Source organism: Papio anubis, chromosome 1 (genome assembly GCF_008728515.1).
Source record: "Papio anubis isolate 15944 chromosome 1, Panubis1.0, whole genome shotgun sequence".
NCBI classification, from domain to species: domain Eukaryota; kingdom Metazoa; phylum Chordata; class Mammalia; order Primates; family Cercopithecidae; genus Papio; species Papio anubis.
Genome location: NC_044976.1, coordinates 205,578,675 through 205,584,628, shown reverse-complemented (window position 1 = coordinate 205,584,628; position 5,954 = coordinate 205,578,675). Strand labels below are relative to the sequence as shown.

The following is a 5,954-nucleotide window of genomic DNA, read 5'->3' as shown; positions in this document are numbered from 1 at the left end:
CTGACCCCAGCATTATTCCTACTGTATGATACAGAAATTAAGGGTCGCCAGAAGTTATGATACCAGTGAATGGCAAAGTCAGAGCTCGAGTTTAGATGTGTGGGACTCCACAGCATATGGTGCAAACATCAAGCACCTTCCAGAACTCTTGCTCTGTTCTGTTGGCTAGGCCAGGTCCTACGCTGCAGGGTAACTGCGTGTGGTTAAACTTGTCATTCAAATTTGCAAAGGCAGTGTGCAGGTGGGATGATCCCTGGACCGGCTGCCTCATTTGCTCAACGCTCTGCATCTGGGGTGTGGAGCCCTCTAGGTAGTAAAACCCTTCATATCAATTGCCTGCTTAAATCCCGCTGCTCTGGAGGTAGAATACCCACGGTGCCGTGCCCACTGCTGACATCTCTACTGCTCTCACCCCACATGTTCACCTCACAGCATACCCTGGACCCTATTCTAGCCACAGGGTGTTATGTGTGATCCCCCAAAGAGCTGCTCTCGACACCTCCCCACAGCAGCTTGCTGAATCTGCCTTTTTTTTTTTTTTTTTGGATTCTTGTTTTCCTTGCAAGAACAAAAGGTTCTCTCGAATCCTTCAGCCACCAATGAAATGATCAGGCAGGAGAAAAACTTTAGATGGGAGTCTTGTCAATAAAAATAAACAGTTGCATGGAGCTGCTTAAGATCTGAACCAAACACTAAAAATAGAAAGACAGGGGCTAAAAAGTTATTTTAAGAACCCCCCAACCACAGTCACTCTGCAGGCTGAGCAGGGGAGCAGGAAGCATGTCTGGTCACACCGCCTTGGAATCAGAGCCCATGGCTGGATGGATTGGATCGGCTGATGGCGTGTGTGGAGCTGAACTTGAACATGAAGCCAGCGCTGGGGGGTGGGGCTGGGGTGTGGTGGGAGGCGCCGCCCTCACTGCTGCAGCTCCTTCATTCTGTTGAGGGCACTGCCGGCGTGGAACCACTTGATCTGCATCTCGTCGAAGGTGTGGTTCAGGTGGATGGTCTCCTGGGTCCCATCAGGGTGCTTGATAACGCACTTCAGGGGCTTGCCAGGGGCGAAGTCCTTCAGGCCCTGAATGGTCAGCTTGTCCACAGGGTGAACCTTGTTTAGTCGGCTGGGTCAGCGAAGGTCGGGGGCAGCTGCCCCTGCTTCTTCAGGTTGTTCTTGTGGATCCTGGCAAAGCTCTTGGTGATGATGGCCCGGCCCCAGAGGTGGTGAAGCTCTAGCGCTGCATGCATGCTCCCGGTTCGAGCCCTCGCCATAGTTCTTGTCCCTGATCACCACTCACCCGATGCCATGTTTCTTGCAGTAGCGGGCAGTGTCAGGGACGGGACCAAACTCCTGGGTGACGGCACTGCACATGGAGTTGGCCTGGCTGTTTTCAGTGTTGACGGCACCAGTGAGCAGGTTGTTGGAGATGTTGTCCAAGTGCCCACAAAACTTGAGCCAGGGGCCAGCAGGCGACATGTGGTCAGTAGTACACTTCCCTTTGACCTTGATGAGGATCTGCAGGTCCTCCAGGTCCTTGCCATCCCACCTGTCAAAAGGCTCCAGAAGCTGCAGGCGCTGGCTGGTGGGGCTCACATCCACGTGCTATCCACTGCTGTCCTTGTGGGGGTGCTGGTAGGTGTCCTGCCCGGGGTCAAACTCTGCTTGGGGAAGCTCATCTGCATCCGGAGCCTCCAGCTTGAACTTCTTCCCATCCTTGCCCAGCAGGTAGTCAGTCTCTGGGTTGAACTTGAGGGTTCCCGCAATGGCCAGGACTGTGACAATCTCTGGGGACGTGACGAAGGCATGGGTCTCGGGGTTTGCGTCACTGTGGCCCGTGAAGTTCCTGTTGTAGGAGGTGACGATTGTGTTCTTCTTCCCCTTCTGGATGTCCTTCCTGCCCCAGTGGCCAATGCAGGGGCCACAAGCATTGGCCGGGACGACAGTGAACTGGGACTTGCACTTGAGGTCATGCGCCAGTGCCTGCTTGGCCACAGCTGCTGAGCGCTCCAGATCTTCATAGCTTGAATTGTTGCAGCTACCAATCAAACCCACTCGGAGGTCCAGAGGCCATTCTTCCTTCTCTGCCACCTTGCCCACTTCAGCCACAGGGCGAGCCTGGTCAGGGGTGAAAGGCCCATGGATGTGCGGCTTCAGCTCACTGAGGTTAATTTCAATTAGTTGGTCATAATGGCAGCCAGGGTCAGGCGCCCAGTGATCCTTGGAGTCATCAGCTAGATTGGCAATGTCTCCCCGGCTGGTCTTGCTTAGGTACTTCTTCATCCTGTGGTTGTAAGGGAACACGGAAGTGGTGGCCCCAATTTCTGCACCTATGTTGCAGATTGTCACCATGCCAGCACAGGAGACGGAGTCTACGCCAGGCCTGTGGTATTCCATGATTGCACCTGTGCCACCTTTCACCATGAGGATGCCTGCCACCTTCAGGATCACATCTTTGGGTGAGGTCCAACTGGAGAGGGAGCCCTTCAGCTTCATGCCAATCACCTTGGGGCACTTCAGCTCCCAGGGGATCCCAGCCATGATCTCCACAGCGTCAGCACCCCCAACTCCAATGCAGATGCCCCCTAGGCTGCCACCACTGGGGATGTGAGAGTCAGTGCCAATCAGAAGAACCCTAAGATATGCATAGTTTTCCAGAATAATCTAGTGAATGATTCCAGATCCAAGGCTCCAGAAGTCCACACCATATTTGACACAGGCAGTTGCCAGGAAATTATAAACTTCCTGGTTGATGTCCTTGGCCCGGCGCAGGTCTTTCTCGTCCCCAAGCTGGGTGTCTATCAGATGGTCACTGGATGGTGGACGGCACGGCCACCTTGGGCAGCCCACTGCTGATGAACTGCAGCATGGCCACGCGGTCCAGCGTAGCCACAGGTATGTCTTGCCCTGCTCGGTTTCCTGGCTGGCCGGGTCATCCAGGTGTCCATACACGATCTTCTCCAAGAGGATCAGAGGCCGGTTCAGTCATTTGCGAACAATGTTAATGTTCTTCTCTAGCAGGTCATAGTGGATGTACTCATTGGCCTCAAAGTAGCTCGTCGCCATCTTGGCCCGTTGGCACAGGACTGAGGCACAGGACTGAGGCCGCACACCCAGAGCTTTCTGCAGTCGGGTCACCAGCAGGCCGTAGGGTGCCATTTCGTGCACTGATAAAGATGAGGGCGTGTGAATCTGCCTCCTTATCAGTGATGTCACTCTCTCTGGTTGGCTGCTCCAGGACACCATCCCTAACCCCATCTGGTTAGGGATGAGATGAGATGCCTCTTCTCACTGCTGTCACATCAGCCTGAGCAACCTCATCACACGGACTCTCTGTCACTTGCTCATTGCCCACCAGACATCCAGGACCTCTGTGTGGCTGGCAGATGGGTGAGCATGAAGTGTGCGGATCTGGGAAGCCTCTGGGCTCCGGCACCAGACACACCTGGGCTTGATTTCCGCCTCCTCCTCCGGTTGCCGGCTGGAAACCCTTTCACCAGACGCCTAGGTTGCTTCAGGTTCATTTTCCTCATCTGCAAAATGAACATCCTCTTACTCATCTTGCAGGGATGATGGAAATACTGAATTTTGTCTACAAATAATTGCATATATTAACAATGCCAGCCACATAGAAAATTTTCATTCCTTGCATATATCGCCACCTAGTGGACATCTTTAATCAATAAGATTAAATCCGCTTGCACATTCCAGCACGATTTCATACTCCTCCTTTCTATCCTGCCATCCTCAGCAACTCGCTGGATACACCTGGACTGGTGCTGTCCAGCCTGCAGGCCGCCAGTCCCATGTGGCTGCTGACCACTTCAGCTGTGGCTAGTTGGAACGGAGACGCACCCTTAGTGTAAAAGGCACACTGGGTTTTGAAGACTTAGTAGGAGCAAAAGAATATACTTAAACAAGCTTTTTTTTTTTTTTTGAAATGGACTTCCGCTCTTGTTGCCCAGGCTGGAGTGCAATGGCACAATCTCGGCTCACCGCAACCTCCGTCTCCCAGGTTCAAGCGATTCTCCTGCCTCAGCCTCCAGAGTAGCTGGGATTACAGGCATGCACCACCATGGCCCCGGCTAATTTCGCATTTTCAGTAGAGATGGGGGTTTCTCCATGTTGGTTGGGCGGGTCTCGAACTCCCGACCTCAGTATCTGTCCGCCTCAGCCTCCCAAAGTGCTGGGATTCCATGCGTGAGCCACCGTGCCTGGCCCCCAACAATCATTTTTAATATTGATTACATTATTACAATCATTGTCATATTTCTTTTTACCTTTTTAAATGAGGCTGCTAATGGCCGGATGCAGTGGCTCATGCCTGTAATCCCAGCACTTTGGGAGCCAAGGCGGGGTGATCACCTGAGCTCAGGAGTTCGAGACCAGCCTGGCCAAACTGGCAACACCCCGTCTCTACTAAAAATACAAAAATTAGTGGGGTGTGGTGGTGCGCACTTGTTGTTCCAGCTACTCGGGAGGTTCAGGCAGGAGACTTGCTTGGGCACGAGAGGCAGAGGTTGCAGTGAGCTGAGATCGGCTGAGGTCATGCCACTGCACGCCAGCTTGGGTGACAGAGCAAAACTCCATCTCAAAATAAATAAATAAATAAATAATAAATAAAAAAAATAAATAAAAGCAGCTGCTAAAAACTTTAAATTGCATATATGGCTCAGCTTTGGGACCTGCATCATATTTCTTTTGGACAGTGAGTGCTATTCTACTCTCAAAAAAGAATTTGGAGGCTTGTGTCAATTCATTCACTAAGTGTGTGTGTATGCAGGCGAGTGTTTCAACCCTCATGATTGACACTTTTCGAAGAGGCCACAGATAAGGAGCCAAACTGTACCCGGAGATGTTCCAAGCTGGATAACTGTGTGTCACAGAGAGGCTTCAACAAAAAGAGGAGTCGAAGTCACTTTTCTGACGTTTTGCCCTGCCTCTCTGGACTTTCCCTGCGTGCAGCCCAATTCTTCATATCTTGGAAGGTGGCTTAGGCTTCTTTCGCAATCTCTAGCCTCAGATCCATTTGCTCATGTGCAATCTAGCAGTCAAGTGTCTAGAGCTGTTTTTTTTGTTTGTTTGTTTTTCTGTTTTTGAGACAGAGTCTCGCTCTGTTGCCCAGGCTGAAGTGCAGTGGTGTGATCTCGGCTCACTGCAACCTCTGCCTCCCAAGCTTAAGTGATTCTCATGCCTCAGCCTCCCGAGTAGCTGGGATTACAGGCATGTATCACCACACCTGGCTAATTTTTGTATTTTTTAGTAGAGATAGGGTTTCACCATGTTGGCCAGGTTGGTCTCGAACTCCCGGCCTCAAGTGATCTGCCCCCCTCGGCCTCCCAAAGTGCTGGGATTACAGGCATGAGCCGCTGTACCCAGCCTCGTGCTGTTTTTGTTTGTTTTGAGACAGGGTCTCACTCTGTTGCCCAGGCTGGAGTGCAGTGCCGTGATCATAGCTCACTGCAGCTTCGAACTTCTGGGCTCAAGCAATCTTCCCGCCTCACAAGTAGCTGAAATTACAGCCATGTGCCACCATGCCTGACAAATTTATTTTTAATACAGATAGGGTCTCACTATGTTGCCCAGTCTGGTCTTGATCTCCTGGACTCAAGTAATCCTCCTGCCTCTGTCTCCCAAACAGCTGGAATTACAGGGTGAGCCCACCACACCCGCCCAGCCTGTGCTGTTGAGGTGGAAAGGGCTTCGGATTTTCCCAGATGCTTTCAACAAGAAGCAGTCATCATGCAAGTTGGGAAAACATCCACCTGGCAGATGTAAATGCTGAGGTCCAGAAAGCAAAGGCTGGTGTATTAGATCATATCGTATATGTGGATGAAAAATGCTTCAGTCTACCTCAAATTTAAAAAGCAGTTTTCTGATTCTGGGAATCATGGCTTGGAGGCATTGTGATTCACCCTTGCAAATTTCTGAGAAATTAGAAGAAATTAGTTGGTAAAGA

General features: G+C 51.4%; 1 pseudogene across 1 annotated transcript; it reads right to left on the bottom strand.

Annotated features, from left to right (window-relative positions):
- Window positions 1-540: 540 nt before the first annotated feature.
- LOC101018750 lies at window positions 541-3,945 on the bottom strand (annotated as a pseudogene). Its single transcript, XR_159973.5, has one exon. The product of XR_159973.5 is annotated as an aconitate hydratase, mitochondrial pseudogene (transcript).
- Between the last annotated feature and the right edge of the window lie 2,009 nt (window positions 3,946-5,954).